A 19,828-nucleotide genomic window follows, 5' to 3' on the forward strand; every position below is an offset into this window, starting at 1 on the left:
TGAGAGCCACCTGCGGCGCCTCACAACCATACTCTCCGTGTTTCGCAGGGCTGGCCTTCAGCTAAACTCCTCCAAGTGCCATTTCGGTCGCCGTGAAATTAACATGCTTGGTCATCTCGTCAACGCCGCCGGAATCCAACCTGATCCACAGAAAGTTCACGCCGTGCGAAATTTTCCTGTACCTTGTTCAACGAACGATGTCCGTAGTTTTCTGGGCTTATGCTCTTATTTTCGGCGATTTGTGAAAAATTTTGCGGACATCGCTCACCCTCTCACTGACCTTCTTAAGAAAGACGCCTCTTTCTCTTGGGGACCGCTACAGGAGAAAGCCTTCTCTACCCTGATTGAGCGGCTTACCACTTCCCCGATTCTCTCCCACTTTGACCCTTCTGCGCCCACTGAAGTACGAACTGACGCGAGTGGTCATGGCATCGGCGCTGTCCTCGCTCAGCGTCAACAGGGCCAAGACCGTGTCATCGCTTACGCTAGCCGCCGCCTTTCCACGCCCGAGCGAAATTACTCCATTACTGAGAGAGAATGTCTCGCGCTCGTATGGGCGGTCGCGAAATTTCGCCCGTACCTTTTCGGTCGGAGCTTCTGCGTTGTCACCGACCATCACGCCCTCTGCTGGCTCTCCTCTTTGAAGGACCCAACTGGACGACTTGCAAGTTGGGCATTGCGCCTACAAGAATATACATTTTCTATTATATATAAGTCAGGACGCCTGCATAAAGACGCTGACTGCCTGTCCCGCAATCCCGTGGATCAACCGGACGATACCGATGCAGACTCGGACATCAGTATTCTGTCCCTCTCCGGCTTCCTCCACATTGGCAACGAGCAGCGCAAGGATCCTGTTCTTCGAACACTTATGGAACGCCTAAGCTCCTCGCCCACTGACCCGTCCCTTCGGATGTTCACCTTGCGCGATGGAACTTTATACCGTCGTAGCGTTCGTCCTGACGGCCCGGAGCTCCTCCTAGTCGTCCCCAAGCACCTTCGACTCACCGTGCTCCAGCAACTTCATGACGCTCCTACTGCTGGACATCTGGGCGTCACTCGTACTTACGACCACCTGCGGCGCCGCTTCTTCTGGCCTGGCATTTATCGCTCTGTGCGCCGTTATGTCGCTTCTTGCGACCTGTGTCAGCGCCGGAAGACGCCTGCTATGCCTCCCGCTGGTTTGCTTCAACCCATTGATATACCTACAGAGCCCTTCTTCCGTGTGGGCCTCGACCTCCTTGGTCCGTTTCCATTTTCCATCAAAGGAAACAAATGGATTGCTGTAGCAACCGATTATGCCACTAGATATGCCATCGCACGAGCCCTACCAACCAGCTGCGCTACAGATGTCGCCGACTTCTTACTAAAAGACGTCATCCTGCACCACGGCGCCCCTCGCCAGTTGCTGACGGATCGCGGCCGCTACTTTCTATCGAAGGTCGTTGATGATCTGCTCCGCTCCTGTTCTACAGAACATCGGATTGCTACCGCGTACCACCCTCAAACGAACGGCCTCACCGAGCGACTCAACCGCACACTCACTGAAATGCTCGCCATGTACGTTTCCAACGATCACCGCGACTGGGACGTCGCTTTACCATACGTCACTTTCGCATACAACTCGTCCCGTCACGACACTGCCGGATTTTCACCATTTTTCCTTTTGTACGGCCGCGACCCCACCTTGCCTTTTGACACGTTGCTACCTTCCGCAGTACAGTCACCCAGCACTGCTTACGCTCGCGATGCTATTGACTTAGCCGCCCAGGCCCGAGATGTCGCCCGTCATCGCCTCACAGTCTCGCAAGCTTCTCAAAAGCGACGCTACGACCTTCGGCACCGAGACCACCATTTTTCACCTGGTTCCCTTGTCCTTCTCTGGACGCCTTCACGTCGTGTCGGCTTGTCGGAAAAATTACTGTCCCGTTTTCCTGGTCCGTACCAGATCTTACGCCAACTGTCCGACGTGACCTACGAGATCGCCCCACTCGGTCAGCCTTCCGTGCCTCCCAACTTAACCAGTGATGTTGTTCACGTCACCAGGCTCAAGCCCTATGTCCCCCCAATAAGTGAGGCTGTTTAACTTGCACTGGGACGGAGCTCCCCCACCGGGAGGGTGATGTTACGGTGAAGTGAAGGAAGACGTTGAATTGGACTAGAGAAAGACGAAGTCTGGCGGTTGCCTGAACGCCATATCCATCATTTGTAAATATAAGTTATTTTACACTCGTGGGCCTGCTTTCTTCCCGCAACAATATATATATATATATATATATATATATATATATATATATATATATATATATATATATATATAATGCGTATATATGCGATGTCGATAGCATAGAGGTACATCATCCGCTTCACGTCCAAATGGACTGTGGTGGAAATCCCGGTGCCGCGCAATTTTCCATCGGATTGAAAAACAAAATCCGGGTGTTGATCAAATTGTCTGAAACAGGCCTGGAGTGCGGCCTGAACCCGGTAACCAGAACCAGTGACACACTCCCTCACCAGAGCAGGATCGGCCACCCTGGTGCAGTACTTGGACACAACCTCCGATATGGATAGAAAATAAATCCCCGCCCCTCAGTCACCAGCAGCTGCGAAGGAACTGACCACAGTGGTGGTCAGACTTGTGACGCAGCAGAGGGTGCTAAGAATCTCTGGGTCCAGACAGGTCACCGTTGGAATCTGAACCTGGAAACGTTTAACGCTAGAACGTTATCTAGTGAGGCGAGTCTAGCAGTGCTATTAGAGGATTTACCGAGCATAAAATGGGATATAATAGGGCTCAGTGAGGTTAGCAGGACAAATGAAGCATATACAGTGTTAAAAAGCGGGCACGTCCTGGGCTGCCAGAGCTTAGCGGAGAGACGAGAACGAGAAGCCGGATTGCTGATTATTAAGGATATAGCTGGTAACATATAGGAATTCTATAGCATAACGAGAGGGTGGCAGGCCTTGTTGTGAAACCTAATAAGAGGTACAAATTGCCGTACTTGTTCACGTGCCTACATCAAATCATGATGACCAGCAAGTCGCAAGCTTTTATGAACTCGTGGAATCGGCCATTTGTAAAGTCAAAACATAATGCACTATACTGATGGGTAACTTCAATGCCAGGGTAGGCAGGAAGCAGACTGGAGAAAAGTCAGTGGGGCAATATGGCGTAGGTTCTAAGAATAGCAGGGGAGAGTTATTATTGGAGTTTGCAGAACAGAATAATTCGCTGATAATGAATACCTTCTTCCGCAAGCGGGATAGGCGAAAGTGGACGTGGAGGAGCCCGAATGGCGAGACTAGAAACGAAATAGACTTCATACTCAGCGCTAACACTGATATCATACACCATGTCGACATGCTCGGCAAGGTGCGCTGCAGTGACCATATCATGGTAAGATTCTGAATTAGCCTAGACTTGAGGAGGGAACGGAAGAAACTGGTACATACGAAGCGGATCAGTGAGTTAGCGGTAAAACCGAAATTAGAGGAATTCCGGAACAAGCTACAGAAGAGGTATTCGGCTTTAACTCAGGAAAATGACTTTAGTGTTGAAGCAATGAACGACAATCTTACGGACATCATTAAGGAGTGTGCAATAGAAGTGGATGATAACTTCGTTAGACAGGATACCGGTAAGCTTTCGCAGGAGACGAAAGATATGATTGAGAAACGCCAATGTATGAAAGCCTCTAACCCTACAACTAGAATAGAGCTGGCAGAACTTTCGAAGTTAATCAACAAGCGCAAGATAGCTAACATAAGAAAGCATATGGACAGAATTGAGCATGCTCTCATGAACGGAGGAAGCCTGAATGCACTGAAGAAGAAACAAGGAATAGGCCAGAATCAGATGTATGCATTCAGAGACAAAGCCGGCAATATCTATACTAATATGGATAGGATAGTTCAAGTGGCTGAGGAGTTCTATAGAGATTTGTACAGTACCAGTGGCACTCACGAAGATAAAGGAAGAGGTAATAGCCTAGAGGAATTTTACATCCCACAAGCAACGCCGGAAGAAGTAAAGAAAGCCTTTGGAGCTATGCAAAGGGGAAGACAGCTGGGGAGCATCAGGTAACACTAGATTTGTTGAAGGATGGTGGGCAGATTGTTTTAGAAAAACTGGCCAACCTGTATTCGCAATGCCTCATGAGCTCGAGCGCATCGGAATCTTTTGAGAACGCCAACATAATCTCGATCCATAAGAAAGGGGACGCCAAAGACTTGAAAAATATAGGCTAATCAGCTTACAGTTCGTTGCCTACAAAGTATTTACTAAGGTATTCGCAAATAGAATCAGGAACACCTTATACTTCTGTCAACCAAAGGACACCGCAGGATTTGGTAAAGGCCACTCAAAAATAGACCATATTCACACTATCGTTCAGGTGATAGAGAAATGTGCGGAATGTCACCAACCCTTATATATAGCTTTCATTTATTACGGGAAAGCGTTTGATTCAGCCGAAAGCTCAGTATTCATGCAGGCTTTACGGAATCAGGGTGTAGACGAGCTTATGTAAAAATACTGAAAGATATCTATAGTTGCTCTGTATTCCTCCATAAAGAAAGCAACAAACTCCGAGTAAAGAAGGGCGTCAGGCAGGGAGATACGATCTGTCCAATGCTATTCACAGTGTGTTTACAGGATGTAATTAGAGACCTGGGTTGGGAAGAACTGGGGATAAGAGTTAAGGGATAATACCTTAGTAACTTGCGATTCGCTGATGTATTGCCTTGGTTAGTAACTCACGGGACCAATTACAATGCATGCTTATTGACCTGGACAGGCAAAGCAGAAGGGTGGGTCTAAAAATTATTCTGCAGAAAACTAAAGTAATGTTTCACAGTCTCGGAAGAGAACAGCTGTTTACGATAGGTAGGGAGGCACTGGAAGTTTTAAGGGAAGAGATCTACTTAGGGCAGATAGTAACCGCGGATCGGGATAATCAGACAAATAATCGGAAGAATAAGAATGGGCTGGGGTGCATTTGGCAGGCATTCTCAGATTGTCATTGTCATTGCCTTGTCATTACTCCTCAAGAGAAAAGTGTATAACAGCTGTGTTTTACCAGTACTAACCTGTGGGGCAGAAACCTGGAGGCTTAAGGAAAGGGTACTACTTAAATTGAGGACAACGCAACGAGCCATGGAAAGAAAAAAGTTGGGTGTAACGTTAAGGGATAAAAAGAGTGTAGATTGGGTGAGGGAGGAAGCGCGGGTTAATGACATCTGGGTTGAAATCAAGAAAAAGAAATGGGCATGGGCAGGGCATGTAATGAGGAGGGAAGACAGATAGTGGTTAAGGGTTACGGACTGCATTCCAAGAGAAGAGAGGCATAGCAGGGGGCGGCAGAAAGTTAGGTTGGCGGAAGAGATTAGGAAGTTTGCAGGGACAGCATGGTCGCAATTAGCACATGGCCTGGGTAGTTGGAGAAGTATGGGAGAGGCGTTTGCCTTACAGTGGGCGTAGCCAGGCTGATGAGATATATATATATATATATATATATATATATATATATATATATATATATATTCACAAGCTGTCATGAACCACGCCTGCCGCGCAAACAACCAGATGAAAGAAAGAAGAGAACGACGTGAGCCAAGCTGCCGCGAGACCGCTCTTCAACAGCCGCGCCTATCAACCAGATTCATCTGGTTCTGCATTAAAACACCTCGTGTGTAACATTTGGTGGAGCTGTGCGGGGTAACTCCCACGACCTACAACGGAGCCACCAGCACAAGTGCTACGCCGAAGCCGTCGCCTCGCCGGACTTTCGCCGTCGCGCTCAGTCATGGCCACAGAGCAAAATACCCTCACCAGCAGTGCCTCGGCGAGCCCAGTCCCTATCCAGCACTACCGAGAGCCACGCACGTTCTCGGCGAAGGCAGAGGAAGATGTGGATGAGTGGCTAACCCATTACGAAAGGGTAAGCCAATACAATAACTGGAGCGCTGCCAGTCAGCTTAGGAACGTTGTTTTCTTCTTGGCCGGCACGGCGTTGGTATGGTACGACAACCACGCGGACATGCTAACTACTTGAACACGCTTCGTTGAGGAAATCAAAAAGTGTTTCGGTGACTCGGACGCAAAGAGGAAACGTGCGGAACTCACATTAGCCCAGAGAGCTCAGGTACCCGGCGAGACTTGCACTACCTACATCGAAGAAATTTTGAAGCTGTGCCGCACCGTCAACCCTCAAATGACAGAGGAAGATAAAGTGGGGCACGTGGTAAAAGGAATCGCGGAAGACGTGTACAACTTCCTCATTGGTAAAGAGAACTTGCACACTGTATCAGAACTGATACGGCACTGCCGTACGTTCGAGGCGCTGAAGACTCGCCGAATTACACCAAAGTTTGGACGGCTGGCCAATGTAACGACTGTAGCAAGTGTTGACACGAGTCCTCTGCTCCCAGACCTTTCGTCCGCCATCCGCCAGGTAGTCCGCGAGGAGCTCCAGCGACATGACGAACAGGCACGTTATGCGGCGCCTCGTTGCAGCTCCTCCGTTTTCCGAGACACTTTTCGGGAACCCCCTTCGGCTACTTGGAACCACTCGGTGAACGTCGCGGATCTTATCGGCTCCAGAGACGAACCGCATTACATTCCGACCGAACCACCACGCAATGATTCGCCCCCTCAAAGTTTTGATCCACGCCCACGCAACTTTCGTCCACGAAGACTCGCCGCTACCTACGACTTTCAAGGGGAAGAGCCTCGTTACCCTCAACCGATGTCTTCGGCAGATTACTTCAATCCGCATTCTGAAGTTCGCCCTTCGCCAGTGTGTTACTGCTGCGGCATGCCTGGCCATATAGCTAGGTACTGTAGCCGACGCCGAGCATCAAACTACGGATCGTCAGCGCCGACTACGCGGTCTAGCGGTCGTACACTGCGCACTCAGTGGCCAGGAGACTCCTCTTCAGGAAGCCACTTTCGAGAGGACCGATGCACCGCCCAGGAGACCTACTTTGGAGCAGAAAGAACCCGGAACCACTACCGCTCCCCTGCCTCCGACCGTAGTCTGACGCCACCACCAGCCTTCCGAGCCTCCCGATCACCATCCCCCTCGGCCGCGATTCACGTCACCATCGCCTCGGCGCCGTATCGTGTCGCCCCCGCCGGGAAACTAGCCAGCGCGGCCGATGGAGGTGAGGTCGCTGGAAAATATGTGCTGCCGACTCAACTGCCTCCAACTATTTTCGTGCTAAAGAATAAGGTTCATGTACTGATTGATGGGGTCTCCACAATGGCTTTAGTCGACACGGGAGCAACTGTCTCGGTCATGAGTGTGGGGTTTAAAGGCCTTCTGGGACGCAACGTTATGTTTCGTTGGGACCAGTGCACAAGTTTCCGTGGAGTCAGTGGTGAAGCATTATACCCGGTTGGTGTGTGTAACGTGGATGTGTCTTTGGGTGGGAAAGTTTTTAATGCAGAGTTTACTGTTCTTCCTCGCTCCTCGCATGACGTGATTCTGGGGATTGACTTTTTGCAGTTGTGTGGTGCGAATGTTGATTGCCGGACGGGAGAACTCAGTGTCGACACCAGTGTTTCACCTGTGCTCTTTGAAGGTGAAGCTTGCCCGGGGAGTGTGCTGTGCGTGTCTGAGGATACAGTTGTGCCCGCCTTATCCGCGATGCGTGTTGCCGTCGCCTGTTCATCTCCGACTCCTATCTCGTTCGATGCTGCAGTGGAACCTGTACACCGGAACTGCCTCAAGAAAAACGTATTAGTTCCGCACTGCGTGGTCTCAGTGACCAATGGATGCGCGGGGCTGTGGGCGCTAAACTGTTCCACTGAAGCGGCAGTGCTACCTCAAGGCCTAAAGATTGCCACGTTTCCGACAGACTCTCCCGTATCGGTGGCAGTACTTGCGGAACTCCCCGATGAAGGAGCAACCAGTGTCTCGAGCTCCGGGAGCTCGAAGATACTTTCCATGATTGATAAGTCACTCAGCGATAATGAGCGTCAAGTTTTGATGGCCCTGCTTACGAAACATACCTCGGTATTCGACTTTGCGCAGCACAATGGACCGCCATCAATTCCTGCGTCCAGAACTCGTCACCGCATCAACACAGGAGCCGCCCAGCCAATCCGACAAAAACCCTATCGTGTATCCCCATCAGAACGCAAGATAATCAGTGATCAGGTCCAAGAAATGCTATGCAAAGGCGTCATTCGAGAATCATCTAGTCCTTGGGCAGCCCCCGTGATATTGGTGAAGAAGAAAGACGGTACGTGGCGGTTCTGTGTTGATTACCGTCGCCTAAACGCCGTTACTAAGAAAGATGTATATCCGCTCCCCCGAATTGACGACGCCATCGACTGTCTCTTTGCGGCATCTTACTTTTCCTCAATCGATTTACGGTCAGATTACTGGCAAATTCCTATACACATGGACGACAGAGAAAAGACAGCATTTGTAACACCCGACGGACTATTCGAGTTTAACGTGATGCCTTTCGGGTTGTGTAACGCGCCCGCAACGTTCGAACGGTTCATGAACACGATATTACGCGGCTTAAAATGGGAAGTTTGCATGTGCTACTTAGACGATGTTGTGATCTTCGGGCGAACGTTTAGTGAGCACAACAAACGTTTGGATTTGGTCTTGAACTGCTTGGAGAAAGCGGGTCTTGTGCTCAATTCAAAAAAATGCCGTTTTGGGGAACGGCAAACTCTTGTGCTAGGCCATCTGGTCGCTAAAGAAGGCATCCGACCAGATCCGCAAAAGACTGCGGCCGTAGAAGCATTTAGAGTACCCAACTCTGTCAAGATAGAAGATAGTGAGATGGCGTATCTTGCTTTTACGAGCGCTTTAAAAAGTGTTTACTATGAACACTTCCCAATGAAAAATATGACATGGCCATCCAAAGCACGAAAACCTTGGCTAATGCCTGAGCTTCTTGATATGGTTAACACAACAAGCCCTGTATGCTCAATTTGTGAAATCTAGAGATCCAACCCTACTCAGGGAGTATAAGAAATATAGATAGAAGATAGAACAAGATGGAAGATAGTGAGATGGCGTATCTTGCTTTTACGAGCGCTTTAAAAAGTCTTTACTATGAACACTTCCAAATGAAAAATATGACATGGCCATCCAAAGCACGAAAACCTTGGCTAACGCCTGAGCTTCTTGATATGGTTAACACAACAAGCCCTGTATGCTCGATTTGTGAAATCTAGAGATCCAACCCTGCTCAGGGAGTATAAGAAATATAGATAGAAGATAGAAGGTAGAACAAGATAGAAGATAGTGAGATGGCGTATCTTGCTTTTACGAGCGCTTTAAAAAGTGTTTACTATGAACACTTCCCAATGAAAAATATGACATGGCCATCCAAAGCACGAAAACCTTGGCTAACGCCTGAGCTTCTTGATATGGTTAACACAACAAGCCCTGTATGCTCGATTTGTGAAATCTAGAGGTCCAACCCTGCTCAGGGATTATAAGAAATATAGATAGAAGATAGAAGATAGAACAAGATAGAAGATAGTGAGATGGCGTATGTTGCTTTGACGAGCGCTTTAAAAAGTGTTTACTATGAACACTTCCCAATGAAAAATAAGACATGGCCATCCAAAGCACGAAAACCTTGGCTAACGCCTGAGCTTGAATTGTGAAATCTAGAGATCCAACCCTACTCAGGGAGTATAAGAAATATAGATAGAAGATAGAAGATAGAACAAGATAGAAGATAGTGAGATGGCGTATCTTGCTTTTACGAGCGCTTTAAAAAGTGTTTACTATGAACACTTCCCCATGAAAAATATGACATGGCCATCCAAAGCACGAAAGCTTTGGCTAACGCCTGAGCTTCTTGATATGGTTAACACAATAAGCCCTGTATGCTCGATTTGTGAAATCTAGAGATCCAACCCTACTCAGGGAGTATAAGAAATATAGATAGAAGATAGAAGATAGAGCAAGATAGAAGATAGTGTGATGGCGTATTTTGCTTTGACGAGCGCTTTAAAAAGTGTTTGTTATGAACACTTCCCAATGAAAAATATGACATGGCCATCCAAAGCACGAAAACCTTGGCTAACGCCTGAGCTTGAATTGTGAAATCTAGAGATCCAACCCTACTCAGGGAGTATAAGAAATATAGATAGAAGATAGAAGTTAGAACAAGATAGAAGATAGTGAGATGGCGTATCTTGCTTTTACGAGCGCTTTAAAAAGTGTTTACTATGAACACTTCCCCATGAAAAATATGACATGGCCATCCAAAGCACGAAAACTTTGGCTAACGCCTGAGCTTCTTGATATGGTTAACACAACAAGCCCTGTATGCTCGATTTGTGAAATCTAGAGATCCAACCCTACTCAGGGAGTATAAGAAATATAGATAGAAGGTAGAAGATAGAACAAGATAGAAAATAGTGAGATGGCGTATCTTGCTTTTACGAGCGCTTTAAAAAGTGTTTACTATGAACACTTCCCAATGAAAATTATGACATGCCCATCCAAAGCACGAAAACCTTGGCGAACGCCTGAGCTTCTTGATATGGTTAACACAACAAGCCCTGTATGCTCGATTTGTGAAATCTAGAGATCCAACCCTGCTCAGGGAGTATAAGAAATATAGATAGAAGATAGAAGATAGAACAAGATAGAAGATAGTGAGATGGCGTATCTTGCTTTTACGAGCGCTTTAAAAAGTGTTTACTATGAACACTTCCCCATGAAAAATATGACATGGCCATCCAAAGCACGAAAACCTTGGCTAACGCCTGAGCTTCTTGATATGGTTAACACAACAAGCCCTGTATGCTCAATTTGTGAAATCTAGAGATCCAACCCTACTCAGGGAGTATAAGAAATATAGATAGAAGATAGAACAAGATGGAAGATAGTGAGATGGCGTATCTTGCTTTTACGAGCGCTTTAAAAAGTCTTTACTATGAACACTTCCAAATGAAAAATATGACATGGCCATCCAAAGCACGAAAACCTTGGCTAACGCCTGAGCTTCTTGATATGGTTAACACAACAAGCCCTGTATGCTCGATTTGTGAAATTTAGAGATCCAACCCTGCTCAGGGAGTATAAGAACTATAGATAGAAGATAGAAGTTAGAACAAGATAGAAGATAGTGAGATGGCGTATCTTGCTTTTACGAGCGCTTTAAAAAGTGTTTACTATGAACACTTCCAAATGAAAAATATGACATGGCCATCCAAAGCACGAAAACCTTGGCTAACGCCTGAGCTTCTTGATATGGTTAACACAACAAGCCCTGTATGCTCGATTTGTGAAATCTAGAGATCCAACCCTGCTCAGGGAGTATAAGAAATATAGATAGAAGATAGAAGGTAGAACAAGATAGAAGATAGTGAGATGGCGTATCTTGCTTTTACGAGCGCTTTAAAAAGTGTTTACTATGAACACTTCCCAATGAAAAATATGACATGGCCATCCAAAGCACGAAAACCTTGGCTAACGCCTGAGCTTCTTGATATGGTTAAGACAACAAGCCCTGTATGCTCAATTTGTGAAATCTAGAGATCCAACCCTACTCAGGGAGTATAAGAAATATAGAAATAATCCCACAAATCAGCTTAGGGCTGCTACGCGTGCTTATTTCGTGGAAATGTTTAGTGACCCAGCCAAACAAAAAATTGATTCATTCTAGCGCAAATTGAATGCTTTGTTAAAGCCTAATTCGATTTCAGTTATTCCAGATGTTTCGTGCCATAAATGGCAGAAAATTTCCGGAAATGCTATACCAAATGCGTTTAATGAAATATCATTAAAACCTCTGTTAAATGACATTGATGGCCTCAACCGCTATACTCACTTCCTGCCTGTAAGCGCATTTAGTAACACTCTATTTCTTGCCCCAACTAGCCCCTTAGAAGTCTCTTCTTGCTTGAGCCATATAGGTAACAGCGAGTTCCTGGACGCCGATGGTATCCAGATTCGCCCCATAAATTATGTGCTTGATATTATATGCCCTGTTCTTACCCATATTTATAACTTAACATTATCTACAGGTGTATTCCCTAAACAAATGCATACTTCACGCGTTGTTCCAGTCTCCAAGCACGGTGATAAGGGGGCCCTAAACAACTATTGACCTATTTCGATAATTCCAGCGTTTTCGAAAGGTATCGAGAAAATATTGCATATCAGATTGCTATCATTTCTTAATCACCACAATCTGTTTCAAGGTTTTCAACATGGGTTTAGGAAGCTTCGCTCTACCGAATCAGCCCTCTAGACTTAACAAGAAACAACTATAGGTGCATTCAGTCGTAATAAAATGGCATTAGGCATGTACTTCAATTTTTCCAAGGCATTTGCTTTATTGATCATACCATCCTTCTCAGCAAATTAGAAAACTCTGGTGTGCGTGGAACAGCGCATGCGCTTTTAGAATCTTATCTTCTAACAGGACACAATTCGTTGATACAAACAATGAAACATCTGCAAGGGAGCCGGTCGTTGTTAGTGCGCCACAGGGAAGCATATTAGGGCGACTCTTATTTTCTTTACATAAATCACATTGTACACTGCACAGAGAACGCTACATTCGTCTCGTATGCTGATGACACGACAGTATTTATTACAGGTTTTTGGAAACAGACTTAGAAGCAATGGCTAACAAAACGCTGTCTCACCTAAATGCCTGGGCCTCGGTGAATTCTTTAAGAATAAACCCTTAATAAACACAAGTTATTTTGCACACGCCTAAATGTCAAATACAGACAAAGAAGTTGAATTTATTTCTGGGCTCTCAGCAGTTAGAGCTGGTGGATTCTGTTAAAACCTTTGGAGTATATTTTTCCAAGCACCTTCCATGGAATGTACGTGTTGAAAACCTCCATTCTAAGCTGTCATCAGCCATTGGTGTCCTTGCACGTACGCGATGTATTCTTCCTACAAAGGTGAACATTTTGATCTACAATGCTTTAGTGTCCTCTATGTTGCAGTACTGCAGGATAGTGTGGTGTACTACTGGTGTAAGAAATTTCCCCAAGATGCATTTGCGGCAGAAATGATCCATACAATATATTGCTATTATACATTATGCTTCTTCTACAATACTTCTTTTTACAAAGTACGAAATTCTTCCAGCGTGCTGTTGATATATTTATACGCTGATGTGTTCTGAAGCTTTTGTCAAGCATGATATCGATACCATAATTAATCTTGCTAAGTTAAAGCAAACACAAGAGTTCGTCCAACCAGGCACAAAGAAATGTGGAGTGTATTCACACATAGAACTACTTATAGCGAACAATTCTTGTCCTACAAGCTACCTTGCCTTTTAAATTTATTAAACCAAGAGGATTTTGATACTTCGTGTAATCAAAATTGTCTTATGAAACGCTTCGCCCAGTCCATTTATTTTCAGGAATAGTGCATCCTTTCAAAGTTTTTTCGTGCCTCTTCTTGTCGATCGCTGCTTTTCATGTTCATGCCATTTCAAGCCTATGCAAATTGCTTCTATTCTTTCTCGCATTGTTACAAGATATTGTGTTACTCGATGTTATGTAATATTTGTCGATTTATTTGAACTCTTTGTGCATGACTGGCCATCATCCTGCTATTTTGCCAACTGTAACGGGGTCGGGACCTCGTCAAGCTGCTCAAGCTTTTAGTCCCATACTCCTCCTATCCAAAGGAAATAAAGTTGATTGATTTATTGACTGATTGATTGACCGAAAACTATGTGCCCAATCGCTCGCGGGTGCGCTCAGTTGCGGTAGAGTTGTGCTTGCCGCGCACACGGTACGTTGTGCACTTTATAGTCATCATCATCATCATCAGCCCACTCTACGGCCACTTTAGCACGAAGGCCTCTCCCCGCGATCTCCAATTAATCCTGTCCTGCGCCAACCGATTCCAACTAGCACCCGTAAATTTCCTAGTTTCATCGCACCAGCCTAGTCTTCTGCCATCTTCTCCTCCGCGTCCCCTCTCTTGGTATCCACTCTGTCACCCTAATGCTCGAACGGTTATTTGATCTCCGCATTACATGAGCTGCCCAGATCCATTTCCGTTTCTTCATGTCTATTAGAATATCGGCTGCGCCCGTTTGCATACCCGCCGTGGTTGCTCAGTGGCTATGGTGTTAGGCTGCTGAGCACGAGGACGCGGGATCGAATTCCGGCCACGGCGGCCGCATTTCGATGGGGGCGAAATGCTAAAACACCCGTGTACTTAGATTTAGGTGCACGTTAAAGAACCCCAGGTGGTCTAAATTTCCGGAGTCCTCCACTACGGCGTGCCTCATAATCAGAAAGTGGTTTTGGCACGTAAAACCCCATATATTATTATTGCACCCGTTTGCTCTCTGATCCAAACCGCTCTCTTTCTGTCTCTTAAAGTTATGACTTGCATTCTTCGTTCCGCTGCTCTTTGCACAGACCTGAACTTGTTCTCAAGCTTCTTTGTCAGTCTCCAAGTCTCTGCCCCATATGTCATTACCGATAAAATGCATGGTAAGCTCCCAGTCAGGAGCTCACGATGTCTGCTGTATGCGATCCAACCAATTTTTATTCTTCTGTGAATTTCATTCTCATGGTCAGGGGGCCCTGTGATTAGTTTACCAAGGTAAACGTACTGCTCCACAGATTCTAGAGGCTGGCTTGCGATCTTGAACTCTTATTCCTTTGCCCTTGACTTCATAATAGCTCGTAACAAAGACGCGCCATATCTAGCCGCTAGTTTACTCTGTCGAACGTCACCAAACATTCAGCTTGGCACATTCTTGTTCTGTCGATGTTGGTAGCTATAGGTGCTTGTTGGTAAAGCATATCTTATGTCGTTTCAGCGCGAGCGGATAGATAGATAGATAGATAGATAGATAGATAGATAGATAGATAGATAGATAGATAGATAGATAGATAGATAGATAGATAGATAGATAGATAGATAGATAGATAGATAGATAGATAGATAGATAGATAGATAGATAGATAGATAGATAGATAGATAGATAGATAGATAGATAGATAGATAGATAGATAGATAGATAGATAGATAGATAGATAGATAGATAGATAGATAGATAGATAGATAGATAGATAGATAGATAGATAGATAGATAGATAGATAGATAGATAGATAGATAGATAGATAGATAGATAGATTATATTTCTCTCAAAACAAATTACAGAAATGAGAGAGGACGGAGGGGAAAAAGCTGCCGAATGCAGCTTGAGGACCCCCTACGCCCTACAGAGCAGCAGTGCGGTGAAAAAACAAAGACAATGGGACAGGTTGCGAAGTATACACGGAAACAGAATTCAACTTCACAATACTCGTAATCTATTGCATAATTTGTAGTTTTTACACGGAATCTATTACATTGTCATAATTTTACACAATTAACGCAATTACACAATTTCTTCGCCAATTCCCATTACACAATTCTAACGCCAACGTAGACAAAAATACAGATAAATAGAATTCACTCAAGTATGCTATACAGTTAGAATACAGTTACAGAATACAGTATACAGAATACAGTTACACAGGTGAGCTATTCGCTCGAAGGCCCGAAAAGATTTATCAGTTCTATGAAAGTTTGTATAGAAAGCAACCTAAGAGAAAAATGATTATCTTCGAGAACATTTAGGTACCTAGGCAGATTGTACGAAAAAGATTGTGTACGGTATTTGGTGCGACTGAACGGTAGGGTCCATGACGTAGAGTGACGTACATCATATGTAGGTTCATGACTTACAAGCTGAAACATTGTTAGCTTGAGGTTATTGTTTGTTGCTACAGCAGTTTTGCAAATGCAAAGAAGTTTGAACGCATACAAGGTAGGTATACTTAAAATATTGAACTGCCTGAAATATTCTCTAGTGTGAGCATTCCACGGTATATTAGCTATCAGCCTTACCGCACGCTTTTGTGCAATAAGAAGGCGCTGTTTATTGTGTTTAGTCGTTGTACCCCAAACTGTGTGGCAATAAGTAATCACTGGCGCTATGTATGAATTATAAATGAGGAGTTTAACCTGTGTGGGAAGGGTTAACCTATGTTTACGTACCCCGCCATTCAGCCTGCTCATTTTAGCACGAATATTTTCAATTTGTAGGTCCCAATTGAGTGTCTCAGAGAATATAACACCAAGAGATTTTATACTGGATACAATATCAATCTTGTCATTACCTAATAATGGTTCGATATCACCACTTACTACTTTATTTCTTGTTCTATATATCACAGCCTTTGTTTTATTTGTATTAACTTTAAGACAATTTTTATTACACCAGTGACGCAAATGTTCCAAAAATTGGTTGCCACGGACGGATAACTCAGCTAGTGTGTTTCCTGTGGCAAGCATTGTAATATCATCAGCGTAAGCTACGAGTTGAACCGGTAAGGGGGTATAAGAAATGTCATTTATATAAACTAAAAACAACAGAGGCCCTAAAATGCTTCCCTGTGGTACACCGGATAAGATTGGCTCAACATCTGATGAGGTTTCATTTAAACACACCATTTGTTTACGGTACTTTAGGTAAGACTGTATTAAAGCAAGACTGATGCCCCTAATGCCATAGTGACTGAGTTTCTGAGTTAATACAAAGTGGTCAATTAGATCAAATGCATTGGATAAGTCTATATATATCCCGAGAACAAGAAGCGTTTCCCCAAAGGCAGCAATTATAATTTCTTTCTGTTTAGTCAATGCCATCTCAGTCGACCTCTGTTTTCTAAATCCAATCTGGTAGTCAGAAAAAACAGAATGCTTACTTAGAAAGTTAGTCAACCAGCAATGAATAATTTTTTCTAATGCTTTAGATGCGAACTCCTACTACACAACATGGTAGGGTTTCGACCCCACCTATCCACCCAAGACGTGATGTTACTCCTAAAGAGACAGATATTCGACGTTAAAACAAGAGACGTTCGAGGCATCCTCGCCCTCGATCTCACAAAAGCATTCGATACCGTCTCGCACCGCTTCATACTGGAGTCTGTGGCAGGCCTCGGCCTCGGCCAGAGATTTCAGGAGTACGTACGCTCCTTCCTAAAAGACAGAGAAGCCCGACTGCGAGTCTCGAACCTTAAGTCGGACCCCTACGCGCTGGGCTCCGTCGGAACACCACAAGGCTCAGTCATCTCTCCATTACTATTTAACATAGTGATGAAGGGACTTGCAGACAAACTACGACACATCCCAAACGTAAACTGCGCACTATACGCAGATGACATTACCATCTGGAGCCCGGGAGGCTCCCTGGGAGACATGGAGCAGGCATTACAGTCTGCCCTTGATGCCACGGAAGAGTACCTTCTAAACACAGGAATGAAACTATCCTCAAAGAAATCGGAACTATTACTATTTCGCAAGTCTTGCCAAGGAGTCCGCCACCTAACACCTCTAGACGAACTTCCGCTCGCACTGCACACAAGAGACGGACAACAGATTCCGCGAGTCAACCACATACGCATTCTTGGGCTCCTAATCGAATCCACCGGATGCCACGGACACACGATCAAACACTTAACCGCCAAAACCGAAAACATGATCAGACTCATCCACAGAGTCTCGGGGCGCAGGAAGGGTCTCCGCGAAGATAACCTTCTGCGCGTATACCACGCGTTCCTTATGAGTCACATTAATTACGTCGCCTCTGCCCACAACTGGACGAAACTAGAAAAGACGAAGCTAAACACACTCATGCGCAAAAGCATCAAACAGGTCTTGGGAATTCCACAAAGAGCAAGTACAGCAAAGGTTGACCAGCTAGGTATGCACAACAACATCGACGAAGTGATCGAGGCTCAGACTATGGCGCAAATACTCCGCCTATCCTCGTCCAAAGCCGGTAGGCTAATCCTAAATGACGCCAATGTCTCCCCGTCTCCCTATCTCGAGCACGCGGTTACCCTACCGAGCGAAATTAGAGACAAATACAAAGTCTCACCGTTTCCCAGAAACGTCCACCCACAACACAACGTGGGTAGGCGCCGGGCCCGCGCCCGCGCGATTCTCGACCGCATCGACACGGATCGTGAAGCCACCGCATTTGTGGACGCGGCCCAGTACGGCAGCACATCCACTTTCGCAATAGCGGCCGTGGACGGCAACGGAACGCTACGATCATCCGCATCGGTTAAAACGAGCACCAGCGCTAAAGCGGAACAAATAGCCGTAGCCATCGCCATGGCAGACCCCACATTTACTTATGTCTTCACGGACTCGCGTGCCGCAATTCGGGCCTACGAATGCGGCAACGTATCTGAGGAAGCAGCGCGTATACTACTAGCGAGCTCAAAAGAGAGCAAACGGTGTCTCTCCTGGTTCCCCGCTCACATGGGGAAAGACATTCACCCGCAAAAAGCTAACCTCAATGAAACGGCCCACGACCGTGCGCGAGAACTTGCCCGCCGCGACGGTCCCACGGCCTACGAGGGGCTGGACATTCAGTTTAATGACCCGCTGCTCACTTACCAAGAGATCACCTCCCACTATCGGAAAGGCAGAACCAAATTCCCGCTCCCACACGCCAAACTCGAACGCGCGCAGGCGGCCGCGTTTCGAATGCTACAAACGGACTCGTATCCGTCACGAGGCCTACTAAGTCACTATAACTCTGAAATCCCGGCAAATTGCCCAGACTGCCCAGAACTTTATTGCTCACTCTCGCACATGCTCTGGCAATGTACCGCGTTACCAAAGGGCGCTCTCTCCAGTGAGCCCGAATGGGAAGAAGCCCTCAAAAGCCCGGACCTCAAACTTAAACTCAAGGCCGTCCAGAGGGCCCAAGAACTGGCGGAGCGTCACCACGTTCCCGTCCCGACTTGGGTGTCGCCTACGGTTTCTGCCGGAGGAGTTCCCTGCGTGGGATCTCCAACGGATTGAAACTCCTCAGGACTTCAATAAAGTTCTTGACTGACTGAATGCTTTAGAGAGTACTGGAAGAATCGATATTGGTCTGTAATTGGAAAACTCAGAAACAGATCCACTTTTATGTATGGCAACAACCTTTGCGATCTGCATTTGTTTTGGGAAGATGCCGCTACTTAAACAAAGGTTATAAATATATACTAGTGTCGGGGGGGGGGCTAATAAGTCTATTACAGATTTAAATGGTTGGATTTTAAAACCATCTTTATCCTTGGATTTACTCGATTGGACGTTCGAAAACACGAATATTATTTCAGATTCAGTAGTTGGAAACATAAATAAGGTTTCGTGAACGCTTGGTGCCGCACAGGCATAACCGACAGAGACGTCTGGTGCGACACAAAGTGATTTTGTTATATTAATGAAAAACCTATTAAACTGGTTGGAAAGTTTCTTTCCGTACAGAACTTCGCCTCCTTTTTCAACGGAAGCAATAGGACGGCGTGACCGGAACTTAAGCAAGCGATTTAATTGGTCCCATTGGTCACGGGCACTGTTTCTCGAAGCGGGGTCAAAAAGATGGCTGAAATATTCCAATTTCGCCCTCTTCAGTTTTCGGTTTAACTGATTACGGTGTTTTTTATATGCGCCTAATTTTTCAAGGTCTCGAGATTTAATGAACTGCGTAAATAACTTGTCTTTTAATTTTATATCACGAATTAGTTCTGCCGTTATCCATGGTTTTCTATTTTTGCATTTTCTTGCGTGCCTCAGAGGAAAAGAAGTGTCGTAAATAGCTTTCAGTTTGGATAAAAAAGCATCGTAAGCTGTGTCAGGGTCATTTATCGATAGGACGTATTCCGAGTCTGTGGCGGAAATCGCGTTCCGAAAGTTACTCAAGGTGTTCGGATCAATGCGGCGATACTTAAGATCATGCGGTTTAGGAGCACTATCTGGTCTAGCGCTGTTAACGAAAGCAAAGATT

This window comes from Dermacentor albipictus, unplaced genomic scaffold (assembly GCF_038994185.2).
Source record: "Dermacentor albipictus isolate Rhodes 1998 colony unplaced genomic scaffold, USDA_Dalb.pri_finalv2 scaffold_18, whole genome shotgun sequence".
Classification (NCBI taxonomy): Eukaryota; Metazoa; Arthropoda; class Arachnida; order Ixodida; family Ixodidae; genus Dermacentor; species Dermacentor albipictus.